This window comes from Ochlerotatus camptorhynchus, unplaced genomic scaffold (genome assembly GCF_037179485.1).
Source record: "Ochlerotatus camptorhynchus isolate MF236.1 unplaced genomic scaffold, CSIRO-AGI_Acam_v1.1 ptg000357l, whole genome shotgun sequence".
In the NCBI taxonomy this organism is placed as follows: Eukaryota; Metazoa; Arthropoda; class Insecta; order Diptera; family Culicidae; genus Ochlerotatus; species Ochlerotatus camptorhynchus.
Genome location: NW_027040845.1, coordinates 512,905 through 532,528, shown reverse-complemented (window position 1 = coordinate 532,528; position 19,624 = coordinate 512,905). Strand labels below are relative to the sequence as shown.

The window sequence follows — 19,624 nt, the reverse complement described above, 5'->3', positions numbered from 1 at the left end:
GTCCACCACCACAGGTTTTTTCACCTTCTAGGCTTCATAATGGCTCAGTATTTTTTTTTATTGGGCGGAGTTCCGGAGTGTTTGGGGGGCTCAGATCTTTCGGCACGAAATCGACATCATTCGCCTTATACCGCTCTAGCACGTCCTTCGTCTAGAGGCATGATGCCAAATCCGGCCAGAAGATCGTCAAACTGTCGTGAGCCTTCCGGAGAGGTAGAAGCCGCTTTTGGAGACACTCTTCCAAATACACCTGTCCATTCATGGTGCTTGTGGTAACGAAAGGTGTACTCCGCTTTTCACAAGTACAAATCGCTTGCCAAATTAAGTTTCCGGAGGTTCTCGGGATTATCACTCTTATCCTTGGCAGTCACATACAGGTTTCTTGGAATCTGGTTGAAGTCCGCCGTCAAACTTTCATAGCGAAACAAAACAAACATAGTGTAGTAATAGAATTTCAACTAGAATAGGGTACGTTAATCGTTTGCTTGGGACCAATAGGCTGCTAAAGTGGTGAGCCAATTTAAAATCGTTACTTTCGTATTGATTGTTGCTGTTATTTCGTCGCCATATAGAAAACTTTTGCGCACCTGATGAAATCAACTAACAGAGTGTAAACAATACACATTAAACTATGTCTACGCATAATTTCAATTGATGTTACACAAAAGATCAAAAGTTAGAGCAATTTGAGTGTGTGTGGATTTTAAACGGTACACCCTTTAGGTTAGTTTTTCAAACGTCGCAGGAAGACCAATGGGTTTGAATTTGAAACAGTCGGTAGATCTAAGATTTCTCACGAAGATTTGCTCAGCTTTAAGAAAGGTCTTAATCTGAGTGTTTATAAGGTCGGTATGTAACAGCCATCTCTACAACTTTATATTTTACATAACTTGTACTATAATTTTTTATTTGCTAAATTTATGAGACATACCGGTCGTCAAACTATCCAGCCCAGCCTGAAATCAGCTATGAGAAAAGACAACGCGACCAAGAATGATCCCAATAACGCAATATGGTGACTGCCACAAATGCGACTCAGCACATGCAATTTGGATTCGCTGGTCGCCATTGTATGTGCTTGATAAACGCCATTGTCTGATAAGCGTGCAGTTTTTGAAGGATGAAATTTTGATCATAAGCTAATGAAAAACAACACATCGCTGATTTTTCGATATGTTGTGTAAAAAAACCTAAATATTTAAGGAAAAATATAAAAACACATTGGTTGTTTGGTTGGTACTAAAATGAATACAATTAATTTTTGCAAAACAAAATCCCTTATTTTATAAACCATTATATTGAATTTTTGATACCATTAATCATAACAAGTCTTTTTTATTACCTTTCATTTGATATTTTGGTCTTCAAAATCAACCCGAACCATTATAAATTTAAGAAAAAAGTAATTTTGAAAAAAAAAATAAAAAAAAAATATATTTAGGACTACCTCAACGACAAAAAAAATCGAAAATGTTTTGTGATAAGTAACAAACTACAATTTTTTACCAAATTCTGAGAACCTCTATATCGTTTTGCATTGGAATAGCTCAATAATAGTAAATTTAGAGACTAAACCATTGTTCAATTATTGTATTAATTTAAACATTATGAGATCATGAAATAGTTTCAATATCTGACGGTACCGAAGAGGGAATGTTGCTATACCGTTAAAACTTAGTAGTTTGACAACTTTAATCCCCTTTAGATTAATTTTCAGCAGAATTTGTTTCGATCCTTAACAGTTTTGTATCATCAATAGTCCGCATACGCCTTTGAAAACAGCTAAGTAAACTTCAAAACGTTTTTTCTCAAAAATCCTAAGATGAAATATTTTAAAACCTTCGCATATTTGATTGTAAGAATCAATACTAACTTCTTGTGAAGAAAAAAACTGAGGTACACGAAAGTTTGCAAAAAAAGTGCCTTCAGACATAGCGTGTGCCAAAACTTGCTCACCTATCCTACCACATTTGGGGTGAGCAGATCGTCATAAACAATCGGTATTTTTTTTCCTTTTCTCCTGACGCTTAAATAAGCTAGTATTTTGCACACATGATTATAATTAACAACATATTAAAAAAAAAAAAAAAAAAACAATTAAATCCAATAAGATTTGACAGTTTGGGGTCGGGTGTTTGTTAATACCCCGTTTATTTCTTATTCCCTCATCTTTCCCTATAACAATAATGACAATCCATGATCACAGTTGTGCACTGATCATGATTTCTTTAACTAGCTTTTTTATCGTCGCACAAAAACGGAAGATACGATTTTTCGATTCACTGGAAACAATAAGACCTCCGATTTAGATTTAATGCAATATAACTGGACTCTTTATGTTTTCATGGGATGGCATTGCATCATAGTAAAGTGACATTGTTTCACGGTTCCAGATGGGAGTAGCTCGCAATTTGGAGGCTGCTACCATTCCCAGAAAAGTATTATTCAACATCAAGGCATCGCATAACAGCGTACGTCACATGTTTCAAGATCCCAAAAACATCTAATAAAATGCCAAACATTAAACTTTTTAAAGTCGCCGTTCATTGTAAAACCTCGACCGACTGGAATCCGCCAACGGCAGGCGCGCGATCATTAACACTGGCGGCGGAGGGTACGCGACCGCTCCGCTCGGTCGTTTCTACTTGTATAGCATAACAAATAAGACAGAGGGTAATGAAAAAACAACGCTTCAAACATAAACATAAAACAGCTGACCGCTGTTTACCGCAATGCGATCTTCTCCGAATAGCTGCAGTGCAGCAGTTTGCTTTCCGTCATCCCAAGCTGCCAGCGAAGAGAGCGTGGTCGATCGCGAAACATGGCAAAAACCAAGTTTCGCTCCAACCGAGTCACGTTCTCTCTCTCATGGATGCTCCCTCTCGCCGTGTTTTCCGTGGTTGGCGGCGCTTATCATCCAGTAGCATAGGCTTGTGGAATGGTTCAGGGAGCTTCGGGCGTCCGCCACCGAACTGCGATCAAACAGTCTAGCGAACCTAACGTTACCGAGTGGATGTCTTACTAGAGGTGTTACTAGAACCGAGTGGATTGGCGCGCGCGCGAGTGAACATTTAATCGGTTACTAATATTGGATCATTGGATGCAACAGTGGATTATAGTCAAAGTGATCCGTTGTGTGTTGTTTCCGTTTCGATTTTCTACTCTGCTAGAGAGCTCCGCGCATCGAAGGAATTGGAGTGGCTGGGTGGTTTGGTATTTCAGCACGCCGACCGTGATCTGTGGTGGCGTGCCGGAAAGAAGCGCAAAGATAATAGAATTGTCTGAGTACGTTTTCTGCGGCAGTGAAAACGCGATTTACCATGACATGAGAAATTTACACCAAACGAATGGTGTGAGAGCGGGGTGTGCATAGTTCAATCGACTAACAGTTAATTAACTGTTGTAGGAAGAGTGTGATTATCGGAGGAAGAGAAGAAACCCAGCCCTAGTTCGACGGTGTGCTTTGGGAGTGAAAAGTCTACTCGGATCACTTGAAGTGCGTTTTTTTTTTTGGTGAAAGATGATACCTGCCAACTAAATAAAATTAATGTGAAATACTTGCTCAGAGGGCTGTAACCATTTGGCTTCGTACAGGTGTGACCTTTGGATGCAGTTTGTGCATTGTTGAAGCGAAGATCAAGTGGAGTTTTTTTTTTTGTGTTTGACGAAGGCCTTTAAGCCCCTTGAGCGAATGACAGTGAAATTGTGGGAAAGGCAACACAAACATAACGAAACGAGGAGAAATAAAGGAAAATAAAGCTCCGATGAAGTAGAAGAAAGTGGTGAAGATCATAATTCCTTCAAGACAACGACGTCGGATAGCAGTAATTTGGCTTTGGGGAGGCAGCAGCAAGCGGTTCATTTTATTGTTTGGGATACTTTAGTGCGGCGTGCGAGAGAAGAAAAGAGAAGCCAGCTAGCTGCAAAACACCCAGAAGATCAACGGAGTAGTCGTCTCTGAGGAGAAACGATAGATGCGCGCTTAGAGGTGGGTATCCGATGGGGGTTTGGGGGGAAAAGAGTGTGATTATGAAAATTGGAGCTTATCTCAATGTCATAAAACATTATCTCTGAACCGTGTGAGTGCGGTTTTTTGGTTGTTTTCCGTAGCTCTGTTGAATTGCGGGGCTATGCTGCAGAAGATAATCTGGATGGTTGTAGTCCATTCATGGTAGCTGATGATTGCTAGTTACACGGTATGTTGACACGAGGATTCCATTTGGGAATCCTTCACTTTTAGAAGACTTTATACTATAGAGTCTAAAGAATCATCATATATTCTGCTTGGGTGTCTTGAGATGAATGAAAGCACGGACAATTTCATATTTAAGATAGCCTTTTCTATGATCGGTCTTTTGGTAATGACTTAGCCCAAAAGTGGTTAAAAATCACCTTAATAAACTTATTATTTTCATGAGCTTCAAAAAAATTCTGTCAAATTGCACCGATACCTATCTGTTTTTTGTTGTGCATGCTTAAAACAAGTACCGTAAAACGTGGTAATTTTTATAGTTTTTTTATAGTTTTTTTTTAAAGTTTATTCTAAATATTTTTTACAGCATTTAATGTTCTTCAACATTTTTTTAATCAATACTGAGGACCCTAAAGTTAATTCGTTAGTAATATGTTTAACGGAAACTATAGAATTTGTACTACTTTTTTGCTACTGCTACAGCTCGATGAATTTAGAAATAACATGCGTGAAACTCAAACTATTTAGGTCAATAAATATGAAACTTTGAATAAGTTATATAACAGAAAAGATCATAAGCAATAAAAAGACAACATTTAATTTGTAATGTCTATATCTGAATTACATTTCAGAAATGATTTCTTGAGATTCACTTCAAACAGGCGAAAAACAAGATTTTTTTTTATAATTACAAAATATTTATATAATATTGAAAATATGTAATCACCCTTCAGAATAATTGCCACCGATTTCACAATTGCAATTCTTAATGGGTAAAATGGGTATATGTTCTAAAAAAATGTTTTAAATTGTGTACAAATATCAGCTTGTATTGATAGTAGGATTTGAAATTTCATTCGTTTTCGATTTCGATTTCAAGCAACCATGGACGTGAAAATGGAGCATGTCATAAATCGATTTAAATTCGTGTGTTATCTTTTAAAAACTGAAATATCCCTTCGAAAGAATGAAACATTTATTTTTCACAACATCATAGAGGTAAAAAGGGACCATGCGTGGAAACTCCGTTCAATACCAGAGCCTAGACGCAACACCAGGACTGCAAAAGTGCTGGAACTAAAACGTGCGTACCAGCTGTGGTTCATTTTTGTGACAAATGTGGCTGGTAAATAAAGGTAAATGTAGAGAGATTTGAATTAAAGTATGCAAAATTGAAAGATGCATGGATTAATGTAAGGGAAATGGCTCTAATGTTGGCCTATGGATCTAAGATTGAGCTCATCGCTAAAAAACTGATATTTATCAATTTTATCTAGACTAACGCGGCATTGGGACGGTACTAATGGATATTTTTGGTCGTTATTTAAAATTTAGTCGATTGTTGAATTTATGTATGGGCCCAAATTGGGGGCATGTAGGCTGACATTACATCCATTTCCCTTAATATACAAAAAAAACTAGAATACAGAATCTGGTTAACATTGTATTATTTTTGTGTGTTCGTAATTAACGAATATAATTGAAGTATTCCTTCAATTTCGTTTTTGCCATTGTAAAGTCAATAGTCTCCCAATCCTTATTGCATGTTGCCATCATCTGATTTAAAGGTTCAAGTTTGACATAATTTGTACGATGGTGGCTTGGAATAAATATACACTACCCAGATAAGTATGGACTTACATAGTAACACTCATTTGCATCAGCTTGAAAAGTTTAGTTTCACCCAAGGAAAATGTGTCAAAGCGTAATTATTTCGGAAAACATTGGCTTACTTCAAAAATGCCGTGTTTTTTTTAATGTTTCTATATTTTTATATTAAATCGTAATAATAAATAAAAAAGAAACTTCGGAATGTGCTTAATCACTGTAGACAAGTTTGAAATCATTTCGGAAAGTACTTAGTCACTTAAAGTTTTAAATCACTTCAGAAACTACTGAATCACTTGAGGATAGTTCAGAATCACTTCGAAAAGGACTGAATCGCAACAGTTCGGAATAATTTTGCAATGTACTGATTCATTTAAGAAAAAAACTAAATCACGTATGAAAAGTTCGAAATCACTTCAGAAAGTACTGAATCAATTAAGAAAAATTTTGACTCACTTTGGAAAGTACATAATGACTTCAACAATGTTTTCAAACACTTTGGAAAGTCCTGAAACACTTCTAAAGTGTATTGAATTTTTCTCTTTTCTTTTCTGTTTTTACTTTCAATCTCAATATTAAAGTTGAAAAAATACGGAGAGTACTTAATAATTAAAAAAAAGTTTGGAATAACATCGGAAAGTACTGAGTCACTTTTGAAAAGTTTTAAATCACATAAGAAACTATTGAATCACTTGAGATCAGTTCGGAATCACTTCGAAAAAGACTGAATCGCAACAGTCCGGAATTACTTTGGAAAGTACTGAATCATTTAAGAAAACACTGAATCACTTATGACAAGTTTGAACTCACTTTGGAAAGTACATGATCACTTCAGAAATGTTTTGCAACACTTTGGAAAGTATTGAAACACTTCAGAAGTATTTTGAATCATTTCAGAAAGTACGGAACCACGTCGAAACGTATTGTCTCACTTTAGAAATGATCGAAATCATTCCTGAAGGTACTGAAGCGATACAGAAAAGTTTGGAATCACTTCAGAAAGTACTTAGGAGTCACTTAGGAGAGTACTGAATCACTTCGAAAGAATGAGTAGCGTGAAACGTGATAGTCCGTATGTAAACGGAATCTCGTTGGTTCGATAGGTTAGCAGGTATAAATATGAGGTACCTAAGCTCGTTGACGGATAAGCCCCGAGCTTTCAGGGCGGAGGACTTCCCGCCTCTTCACGGACAAGCGAACTCGTGGGTCCGATCCACTCCCCCTCAAGAAACGTATGGATCTTCTGCTGAACAAATCTCTCAAAGCCCTGGATTCTGGAGACAACCAACAATGCAAAACAACAACCGCGATCTATTCTCAGCAGATGAACTGATGGAAATTTTCGTCAACATGACCGGTGCTCTACGTAAGTGCCGCAATAAGCCCGACCAGATCCAAGTGCTCGGTAAGTTCATCATCCAGTACGGTGTCTTACCATCGCTACCTGGAACGCTTGCTCTGTAAGAGCTAAACATATTGAGCTTGCCGACTTCCTCCGCAAGCACAGCATCGACGTGGATATTCTAACCGCGACCCACCTAAAGTCCGGTGACAGCTTTTGGTTGTGGTCACATTATCCGGCTTGATCGCACCAGCTCCAGGAGGGGGGGGGGGGGGTGTAGTGGTCATCGTCAGAAAGGGAATCAAGTTCTGCACTCTGCCCTACATCCGCAATTTTAACATCGAGGCCGTTAGTGTGGAGGTGGAATCACCAACTGAAAACGTCCGGTTTATCGCTGTTTACTGCCCACGCCAGTGTACCGCAAGCAACGGACTAGGAATCCAATTCAAGAACGATCTGACCGCCATCACCCGTACGAGCTCCCGATTCATCGTTGGGGCGACCTGAATGCCCGCCATGAAGCTTGACAGAAATAACAGCGGAACCGGAACGGATGTCTATTGTTCGACCACGCAAAACATGGGCAGTACACTGTGCAGTTTCCGCACGAACCAACTTTGATCTCTCCGGCGGGAAATCCCTCCACCCTGGACTTTTTCCTGTCTAACAACGGACTATCCAAGCCGGAGGCGCACAACGATCTCAGCTCCGACCACCAACCGGTGGTGACTGAAGTCGGTGTTAACGTGATTCCTGCTAGAAGCTGCCTGCGTAAAGACTACCACCATGTCAACTGGGTGCAGTACGGACGAATGGTGAACAGCAACATCGATGAAAATCCACCGCTCGACACCGTAAGTGATATCGACCGGGCTTTGGAGGGACTCCAACAGGCCATATCCGTGGCTGACGAGGCATGCGTTCGACAAGTTCCTGTGAGGGGTAAGCTTATTGTTATTGTTTCGCACACCCAATTACTGATTTGGTTGAGAAATGTTTGTAGACGCCAGTTTCAGAGGACTGGATATCTGGTCAAAAAACGTGAAATGGCCGATCTGGCTTCCAAAATGGACTCACTCCGAGTCCGACTCACTGCCTCTACTTGTGTTGTGCCTCCGGTGGATATGATTACAGTACATCAGCTTTGCTCAGCGCTGAAATGCACCAAGAACATGAAGGCTCTCGGGTTTTACGGTATATTCAACTTGATCTTGAAGAGACTCAGCATGAAAGTTCAGTCTGTTCTAACCGCTATCTTCAACAGATGCTTGGAACTGCACTACTTTCCAAGCGTCTGGAGGGTAGCAAAAATCATACCAATCCGCAAACCCGGTAAGGATCCAACATTGCCTTCAAGCTACAGACCAATCAGCCTCCTTTCAGCGCTGAGCAAATTGTTCGAGAAACTCATTCTTAATCGTTTGTTCAAGTTTGTCGAGGAAAATAGCATTCTCTTGCCGTAACAGTTTGGATTCAAAAAGGGGCACTCCACCAATCACCAGCTAGTACGGGTGATGAATAACATCCGAAGTAACAAAGCTGTATCCAAGTCCACAGCCATGGCCTTGTTAGACGTACTACCCGTAACTACCTCCAGCAAAGGTCGTTTAAGGTATCGTTGAATGGTTGTCTTTCAGACACGTTTTCCATCATAGCAGGAGTCCCGCAAGGCAGTCTGCTGGGCCCCTTGCTTTACAGCATTTACACTTCCGACATTCCTCCCTTCGGAAACGGTTGCGAGTTTTTCCTGTTCGCAGATGATACCGCAATAGTCATCGAAGGAAGGATGCCTCTCGAAATAACGAACAAACTTCAACGATGCCTTAACGCCTTTGCTGATTATTCCACCACGTGGAAAATCAAAATCAATGCCTCCAAAACACAAGCGATCATGTTCCTCCATCGGCAATCGCCCAAACTGAAACCGGCTCCATCTTATACTGTAATCATGAATGGCACAAGGGTTGAGTGGTCTGCCGAAGTAACCTATCTCGGGATGTTGTTCGATGAAAAGCTCCTCTTCCGTTCACATGTAGAGAAAACAGCAGTCAAGTGTTCTGCCTTGGTTAGATGTCTGTATCCGCTGATTTGCCGCAGATCCCGCCGCTCAAGAGTGAACAAACTGGCCGTCTACAAACAAATCATAGCACCTGCGATCCTCTACGCAGCTCCGGCGTGGGAATCATGTGCACAGACTCACAGGAACAATACTTAGGTAGCTCAGAATAGAGTATTAAAGATGATTCTCGATCGTCCTTTCGACACTAGAATAACGGACCTCCACCAAAAGGCGAACGTTCCAAAATTAGGTTTCAAAACTGATGATATGAAGGGAGATTTCCGGTTCAATTGACCTAAACTTTGGATTTTTTCCAGGGAACTGGTAAGAGTTGGAGACCTGAGTTTTTTGTCAAATCTTTATTCATTCTTGCTCTACAACTGGGAATTTTTTCAAATCCAAAAATCCAAAATGGCGTCCAATATGGCGGCTGCCCGGCGGTTACTTCCCAAAACTGCGAGCAGCCTAGAGGTCGCAAATCGTCACCTAGAAAGAAAATCGGCTCAGTTTGGAATGAACTAAAATCTTTGAAAAATCTTCAAATTTGACAAAATGACGGGCATTTGAAAAAAAGTCATTTACTTAGTTACCGCCATTTTGTCAAATTTTGAGATTTTTCAAAGATTCTAGTTCATTCCATTCTCTGAACTATACTCTTCAAGAAACTGAGCCGATTTTCTTTCTAGGTGACGATTTGCGACCTCTAGGCTGCTCGCAGTTTTGGGAAGTACCCGCCGGGCAGCCGCCATATTGGACGCCATTTTGGATTTTTGGACTTGAAAAAATTCACAGTTGTAGAGCAAGAATGAATAAAGATTTGACAAAAAATTTAGGTCTCTAACTCTTACTAGTTCCCTGGAAAAAAATACAAAGTTTAGGTTAATTGAACCGGAAATCCCCCTTAAGACTAGGTTTGTGCAGAAATGCAATACATCAGAACATGCTTTGATAAGCAATGTGTATATAGCAGTGGCAGGTTAGTTGTAGATGTAAATAGTAAAAATAAGTAGTCTCCTTTTTAAAATTCAAAATAAACCAATTCCACCAAGGTGGTCATAAACAGGCCTGATAGGATTAAGAACTGTAAATACTAATTAAAACTTCAAAGGTACTAAAGTTGAAAAGACGGATCTGTGTCATTTGCCAATTCATACATGTAAACCAAACAAATACAAGAAATAGAGATAATTTAAAATAAAAAAAATAAAGGGTTGTGTCCTAGACACGACCGCAGTAAGACGTAGAACCTATCTATCTATCGCTATCTATGATGCATGATATATGCATTTAGGTTAACATCCGACGTCCCTCCTTTTTTACATATTTTGCAGAAAAAAATACATCCCTCCTTTTTTACATATTCTGCACAAAGCATACTTTCTAAGCCCCGCCACTGACAGGATTTCCCGCCATTTTATTATGAATGGGGGTGGGGCAGAACGTTTCTTTTGTGCAGAATATGGAAAAAAGGATGGACTTTGGATGTTAATATAATTGCATGTATATAAGTTTACAGACAGTCGAGTGTATGTTTCCTGTTAAGCAATTTTTTTTAAACAAGCAAATTAATTGTTTATACATAATTGTGGTTTGCTTAAAATTTATTTCCCGAAAAAAAATGATCTTCAAAGTCGATGTCTTTTTCGGGTTATGTTAAAGGGGAGTGGGTTTTACATGCACGTTTTTTCAAGTCTCATTCCTCATTGTGCTGGGCACGCCGTGATCCACCTTTGGCAGCTGACTTGACCTAGTGCCACGCCGTCCGAAGCGGTTATGAGCAGAAGCAGGAGAGCAGTGCTGATTTAATTCTTTTCAGGTTTAAGCAGAATGATGTGCAACCAAGTGGTATTCGTTTATGATGCCTGGGTTTGGGAAAAAGGCTTATTTCATGAAAACAGTGATACAATTATCATGTGTACATTTTCAAAAGTTTAATTACAGAAAAATTGGAAAAATATTTATTTCAGCAGGTTTGTAATGTAATATCCTATCGATTGGCGTATTTGGATTTAAATTTCATCTATAAATGACAATGTTACAAGCGTTCAAAATCTAACACTCCTTCACCACACATATTTTTTGATTTGCACCCCAGTATAGTCGACAAAGACGTAGTTCTACGTCAAAAGTCTCGTTGGCGGCATTCTTGTAACGAATTTTTAAGGTGAAGGAACAGCAGCAGTAGCCGTGGGAGCTGCACCATTACTTCGTGTAGCCTTGGCTGAGGTTGGAAAGTGCGGTCCGGTCACGACAATGGCGCAGTCAATAGGATGAACATCAGTTTAGTGCGTTCCGCCCATTGACGAAATCCAACCTTTGAGCAGTGTTACCACATTTTTCCAATTTCAATCTGTATTTTCAGCACAAAAAATGTTTTAAATCTGTATTTGGCTGACAAAAATTTGTATAGCTTCTTTATTATTGTCATAGTGCGGATCTACGTCCATTGAATTCATACATAGTTCAGAAAGAGTTTGTTCAAAGTTAAGAATCTTAAAAAATTGCAAAAGAAAATCGCTATCATAGTAGCCATGAAATTCAAGATGGTTCTATAATTCGAAATCGAGCTAGTGGACATTGAATTGTGGAGAATTGACGGTATTTAAACAATGTATAAATCCAACATTCTTGATTTTTAAAGTGATTTGTATTTTTTTACAAGTCTGAAATTACAGAAGTTCCAGTATTGAGAGGCAAATCTACATCTGACTGAACATTTTCTTAATGAAATATCAATCCCATTTCACTAGAATTAGATTGGTTAAGATAACGAAATTCTTTATCTGGTAATTTGATTTTTTTCAACTCCGTAGTTCTTCATTAAGTTTTAACACAAAAATTTTACTGAAGTTTAGTTGAATTGCAGTCATTATTAACTTTTTATAATATGTAATGTAATCAATCAGTGTGTGGGTTTGCTAAAATGGCTTGTTCACCGATTCGGAAAAAAATAATTAATCATCGTAGCTGTCACCATGTGTCTTGATTAATAAAATAATAATAAAGGAGAAATCCGAATATCAGAACATTAGAAGTCCATTCAAAATTAGCGAAGATAATACAATATTATTTAATTTATGTGAAAAATACGATTTGTTTTTGATGCTCAAAGAGTGAATTCAAGTTGCTCAAAATGAAGAAACGAAATAAGATATATCTAGGTAGAGCTGGAATTAGGGCGTAACAGCTTTTGTAAACAATGACTTCTCTCGATGATTTATTGGAATTTAAAGCACACTCCCTCAAACAAACATAACCAACGGGTAGAGGAAGTTTTTCCCTACCCGATGGTGATGTTCATTTGAGTGGCCAAGCGTTTAATTTCTAGAAACCATCGATAGAAGTCATTGTTTAAAAAAGCTGTTAGGCCCTAATTCAAGCTGTATCTATTTTTTTCCTTGATTTCCGTCGGACTTGTTTTCCGTGCTGAGCACCAATGCTACCGACGCCAGGGAGGCAGCTCCCACATCTTGACCCTACCTATTGACCCATCAACTCATGAACCGGGGACCAACGGCTTTACTTTCCTTAGAAAGGAAGGCGTGATCAGATATGTTATGCCTCAGAACATCCCGGTGGTGCCGAGTGGGATTGAACCCAGGCCTGCTGGGGTGAGAGGTAATCACGCTTACCACTACACCACCAGTGCCGCGTGTTTTTTTATAGGTTAGCAGGTATAAGGAAGTTTGTAATCACTTCCGCAAGAACTAAATCTCTTCGAAAAGATCTAAATTATTTAAGAAAAATCTGGGATCAATTCTCGACGTACTGAGCAACTTCAGAAAAGATGTTTTCCGTCGATCTTATTTTTCGTAATGAGTACCAATGCTACCGACGCCAGGAAGGCAGCTCCCACGCCTGGACCGTACCTATGGACCCATCAACTCATGAACCGGGGACCGACGGTTTTTCTTACCTTTCGAAATAAAGCGTAATCAGAGAGCAAATTGTTGGCAAGACGCTTCACGAAGTAAAGCTGAAGTTGATACACGTGTGTCCTCAGCCATGTATATTGCAACAAAGCAGGCAAACAATATATCATTATCCTTCTACCACTCCGATCGAGCTATGTTACAGAGCGAGTTTGTCACGGTAGTCGTAGCAACCGTTTTGTCTGTATCGTTGGTTGCATTATGTGTTTGAATTCGCTGGTTGAGAGTGAAGACACCGCTTGATTTGGTAGGCGTTACAAACAAACGGAAAGGTTAACTGTTCAAATGATGTTGACGGAATAACTAATATGTTGTTTTTTTTTTCCAATTCTGTTGTATAGACAAATTTTGGGATATGGTTTAGCGGTGCCGCTAGGCGGCCAACATTTGAAATTTTTCCATCTGACTTTCTAAAAACTAATTTCAAGTTAACACTAGATCTCGACGTTTTATGAACCATTTGACATCAAACAATTTTGATTTCCGATATTTCTTCAGATGAAATAAAATACAAACATTAGTCCTGAAGAAGATTCGAACCCCTGTATAGAGACGTTAACGATAATAAAACTGTAATCTACAATTTTTCTTTAAGACTTACAGACTTAAGACGAAACAAAATGATTAGTTCTCCAAGCTATTTAAACTTCCCCGCAAATCTTGAATTTTCTGATGTTTTCAGAGCTTATTTGAAGTAATTGGAACCAGGCTTCCAGTGCGCGCGCTACCGTATGCGAGACGCAATACGAATAGTCTCATAATCATAGCAGTCTCATGCGCAAGAGATTTGTAGCACTCTGTTTCTCTCTCTTCAGTTTTGTCGCATCTCACATTCTCATAATGTCTGTGTGTCGCACTGTTTTGTAAGCACAGCACATTTCCGGATGTATGCATTTCATGAGAACGAGTATCATGCGACGTCGCGTGAGCCGAAGCTCGTGCGCTTTTCGCAATGAGACGTCGCTAAGCGACGTTTCAATGCGACATCGAAATAACAAACTCAACTGGAAGACCAACTCGTGTTCTTGATGTGGGGAAAGTGTTGTTTTGTTTTGGAAACGATGGAAAGCGACCTAGCTACTACACTCTTATCGAACATGGAGAAGAGGTTTCGGATGGTTATGACCAACAAAGTTTTCCTAGCGGCAATTTTCGTTGATTAAAGGATTAACTTGAAAAATAGCCCATTCATAACGAACGAAGTAAGAGATGTGGCTTTGGTAAGCGAAATGTACAATCAAGTTGTGGTTTATTTGCTCGTTAATATGCTTTTTTTTAATTTCACCGAGGGTCCACGGTACTAACACTAAGACTATTTAGAAATCTGTCGTCGCAAATTGATTGTTTCAATTCAGCATCATGGTGGCTGATATGAACAATCCTGTGAGCGCTAACACATCTGAAGAATTCATTTGCTGCCGTAGTATGTTTTGTTGATTGACAGGTATTCAATACAATTCCTGAAGCAAGAAGCTTAGCAACAATCCGTAATACAGATACGACACAAATTGTTCCTAAATTTATTACTTTAACCTTAATCCAGCATTTCGTACCTACGTACACTGTGGTGCAAAGTTGATCGGACAAAGGTCGTTTTCATACAAACTAGTCAAGTTTAACATGTTATAAATGTGTTCTGTTATGATCAATTCGGCTGAAATTTTGACGCAAAACTACAAATATGTTGAATTTCACGTGTAAGAAATACCAAATTTTTTAAAGCACTTGCTGGAAGGTGACAATAAAAATAAAATTTGTGCATAGCTGATCGGACAAAGGTCAATGGAAAAGCAAGTTTTGTGTCAAAAATTTCAACTGAATTGATCTGATAGAACACATTTACAACATGTTAAACTTGGTTAATTTTTAAGTGCAGACTTGTGTGTACGCAATGAGAAGTCACCACCAACGTTTTTGCAGCAACGTACACTTCTGCGTTGAAAATAATCCCTTAAAATAGTGTTCACTCAAGCCAGACAAATAAAAATATTAATCTTCAGAGTTCTATCATTACTAGCGTGTTGACATGATCGGTCAAGTCAGACCGAAATGTGAATTTTTTTATTTGATTTTGAGAAAAACGAATTTAAAGTTGGCTGTTTGTGTCTTATGTAATGGGAAAAATCATTTGACCGTTTTCTCGTGCTACTCTTATTTTTCAAATCTGGCTGAAAAATTGAAATGTAGCTGAGGGAATTCTTGATCTTATGATATCATTAACTCATTTTTTGTTTTTATTTTGCTACTTAGTCCCTTCTGACTTAAGGCCGACCATATAATCTTGTATAGTATAGTGCTGTTTTACATTCAAAATCGTCCATTTATATTTTTACTGGTCTGAGTAAAAGTATTCTGAGGGATTCTGAGTTTAATTTGGTGCAAATGCGCAATAACTTGTTTATTTTTCCACCAAATGGGCTGAAAGCTTCAGAGGCTTCCAAAAAATGTGTTTTAGAAGATTTCCGCATAAGGACTTGTTGAAGGACACATAGTTCCAATTTGGAACTGACCTAGAGAGCTTTCATTCTCAAAAGCTCCCATAAATTTCCTGAAGTTTTCAATACTTCCTTGAAGTTCATGGACGTTCCTTTGAAATCTCTAAGCTTGCTTGAAGTTCCTAAAATATGCAAAAAGTTATTGAAATTTATGTTTCATTCCCACCATTTTCTAAATACCTTGACAATTTCTAGAAATTTTTCGGAATATTTCTGAAATTCCTAGAATGTTTCACAATTCTTGGAATTTCTTGAAACTTCCTGCAATTATCTAATAGATGCTACGTAGTTTGCGGACAACCCCCAATGAGCTCTTTCGAGTTATTTTCCAAAAAAGCTGCCTATTTTGTATATTATTTGTAAATTGTTGAGATCGTACATTGGTTGCTTCCATATAAATATGCACAACAGCTAGCTCCAATAACCACTCCAACGTGCAATGCACCATAAATCATGAAGTTTGAGTCAACATTAGAAATTAGGAAGCAACCATTAAGTACGAAACAGGAAAAAATATTCACCTCACAATTAATCACTATCCCTGGCTGAGGATAGCCAACCACAATTCATAGCGTGCCGAAAACAAAAAAGTTATCCAACGACGAACATTCGCGACCTCATCGTTAAAACTCAGCTCTCACCCTAATAAAAGTTTAACTGCCTGCTTCTATCTAACATGCTTGGTAGCTCAAATTTTAGCTCATTGCACTTCACGATTATGTCGTCGTTACGCGTCAGCTCCAGATTTGTGGTCCATCTCGACATACAAATAAGCCGAACCGTGGGATCTAGCAGCGGCATAGACAGGGAGGCTGAGGCTGCTCCAGTAAGTGGTAGACTGCGGGTGCGAGTAAACCAATAACCCCAATATCGTTGTGGGCAGCACATCACAAAGACGACGGGCGGAGGTGTGGGCTTCCTCACTTGCTGTCTGTTTGTATTTTCTGCTTCGTTTGGACCTGGCTTCCTCGTCAGGCCGCCTGCTGGCCGCGTTACAGATTGATCGAATAAGTTAAATTTCATTGGAGCAATTTTCTGATTAAAGAGAAGGTCTTAATTCAATCAGTCATGTAGGCGCGCAGGCAAAAGTTGTGCTGTCTGCTGGCGATCGAGTAACAGAAAGCTCACCACTTACCTCCTGCAGTGCGCACAGACAGCCAGCCAGCAGCAGCAGTGGTGATTATCAGAGTAGAAATGATGCTTGAGTGTTAATTGCGGGGATGGGCCAATAAAACTGCGATTCGGGATGCATTCTCAAGTAAGGCAGGGGAGGTCCGGCTGCTTCCGTTGGGCGAAGCAGTCAACCGAGCAGGGTGCTTTCTAACGGAGTTGGACTTTCTGGATGTTTACCTACGATAGAAGGCTGTAATCACTGTAATTGTTGCGTGAGCTTTAAAGTCTAGATCGTAGATTTTGGATTTGATAGCTACGTGCAACGGTTGAGCTGATTGATGGGAGCATGTAGATCTGAGCTGAATTTTCTTAATTTTTAAAGAGCGTTTTGCCGTTGCACAGTGGGTGGTGTGGCGATTCCGATAGCGTGACCAAGCTGTCTAGTGTCTTTGATTTGATTGTTACAGATTTGCGGTCTTTGACAAAGTTGTCTTTTGAAGGCTTCTAATTAATTTCTTTTAAATCCACGTATGGTTTCATCGTAATTTTGTTATAGTACATTACGTTATAAACGGTTTACATAATGCATTATCGAAATGTTTGAACGAAAATGTTTAAACTTCTATATTGGGTTAATTTGTGTAATTAATTTACCGATTTAAATTTAACTCGTGGTTAAAAGTGACATTTCGAAAGTTATTTTCTATGTTCGAAAATCCCTGTGCTGTCGATCGACCGGTTTTCGAGAAGAACTTAGCCAAGGTTGTCAAAATTTAACTTCTTGTCTGTCAGAAGTAACCACGCTCGGTTAGCAGGGTTAATCGATAACTTTCCATCTGTCAAATTTTAACCAAAAGTTAAAATAATCCACCAAATGATTCAGAGCCTCAGTAGGCCGATTTGACTGCACATCCCGCCCCTGTTCCACTCTAGTTGTGTTGTTGCTTCAAAACAGAACATTTAAACTGTCAAATAATCCGGGTTGCCAAACATGCCATTATTCATAAGCAAACTATGTCAGTCCGATCTACTTGGTAAGAGAAAAGTACCCAACGACCAGTTCACTTTCACCTACTTTTGACTAGTTTGTCTCCTTTTCTCCTTCTAATGTTGTCAAAAACGGAGGAGCAAAACCACCCAACAGGGGTAGTAAAGTGTGGGAACTCAACGTTGAGTATAATGATATTTACCTACTTTTGGGTACAACTAACTTACTTTTGGGTAGAAAGCTAGTAAATGAAAACTACTTACCTACTTTTGGGTTCCTGCACTATAGTGCCGAAATGAGTGAAAAGGACTTGGTTTTGGGTACTTTTTTCGTACCGTGTAGTCCAATTACTGGCACTCTCGGCACTGTCGGCACAGCTGCGGCACACTGAGAAAAAAAATTGGCGTAAAATGAATGTGTAGAGTGATCACCCCTTGGTTCAAATTGGGAATAAATTTTCTCATTTTAAAATTTTTCACAGATTTTTAAACTTTTACCGAACAGTTCCACAATTCAAAAACCCAATAAAACCCCACTGGCTGGATTAGGGTGTTATGTCTTGATATTCTCTATATCCAGATCTTTCTCTATGTTGATGGTACCATATTTGGGAACAAATTATGTCGATGAAAAAGCTAGTTCACTAGTTTTTGATTCTTCTGCGTTTAAAGTTATCGATCGAGTTCTTCTTTGGATACGTAATTAATAAATGAACTTATTGAACCCACACACTAAGAAATACCTAATCTTACACGTGATGGAATCTATCTTTGACATAAAAGATGAGACGTTAACAAACATGTCATGTACAAATAAGTGCTTCGAGACTGAAAAGTTTGAAAGTACGTTTGATTTAGCTGAATTTCGCGTCTATTATGACTCAATTTTATGTCTTAATTGACGCTCGTATAAGTCAGTCTCAGAGCACCTAAATTTGAATCAATTTTTCTAAGTGTGTAGCTTACTTCTACGTAAGATAAAAAACGCCTCTGCGCCGTCACGTTGTTCTCTTTTTTGGCATATGGAAGGTCTGTCGTAGAAACGTAATTTGAGGTGAAAACGATTATTTAGGTTAGTTCGATAAAGTAGAGTGAAATACAGTTGGAATTATGGTTTGAAAGTAGAGTGAAATACTTGCTTTTATTACTTGCTCTGACCGCTTTGGTGTCCTGTGAATCAAGAAGCTGCAAAGAAAGAGTACTTACTTAGTACACTTTCTCCGCTCCTCCCACTCTGCTATTTTCAACGCTCGTCGAAGTTTATTTGGTAATGTTCTTAAATTATAATTATTTCCAAACCTTAGAATAAAGCTTCATTTTCAATATATTTGCATGATTTAAAGGGGTAGAAAACAGTTCTATTGGCACACAAAATTGGCAATTCTGCTCATGGTGGCCTTCGTGCTTCCATTGGGAAAGTAAAATTCAATAAGGTTCTTCACACCCACAGTAAAAAAAAAAGAATTTGTAAGCAATTTTCACGTTTAAAAGCCGTTGTGTTAAAGCAAATTTTAGAAAGGTTTTTATTTACGTAAGAATACGTCTTTAATTTCTATACTGGGGGTACACTTTGTGAAAACCAAAAATGGAACATGAAACAAAATCATGATAGATTTAGAACATTAATAACTCAGCTGCCTCTGGACCAATTTCAATAATTTTATCACAAATTGATCAGAAATATTTCTACGCATCTATAACAATGCTTCCGACTAATGATTTTCAACAAGAAACTATTGAAAAAGTTGTAATGTCACTGTTTTCATGAAATAAACGTTCTTCCCAGAAGCGTCAGACGTCAGAAGCAGCAATAGCAGCAGTACGAAGGTGGTTGCAGGTTAGGTAGTCCAGTCTTCTACCCAACAAGCAACAATGACTGGTAGTGGCAAATGAGGA

The 19,624-nt window shown here is 38.7% G+C and overlaps 1 protein-coding gene across 1 annotated transcript in view; it reads left to right on the top strand.

Moving 5' to 3' along the window:
- Positions 1 to 3,577: 3,577 nt before the first annotated feature.
- LOC135709209 (myosin-IIIb-like) overlaps positions 3,578 to 19,624 on the top strand; it is a 340,664-nt gene continuing 324,617 nt past the window's right edge. The window contains exon 1 of the mRNA XM_065231439.1: positions 3,578 to 3,988. The gene's annotated coding sequence lies outside the window, so the exon portion shown is untranslated. The remainder of the gene's footprint in view (positions 3,989 to 19,624) is intronic.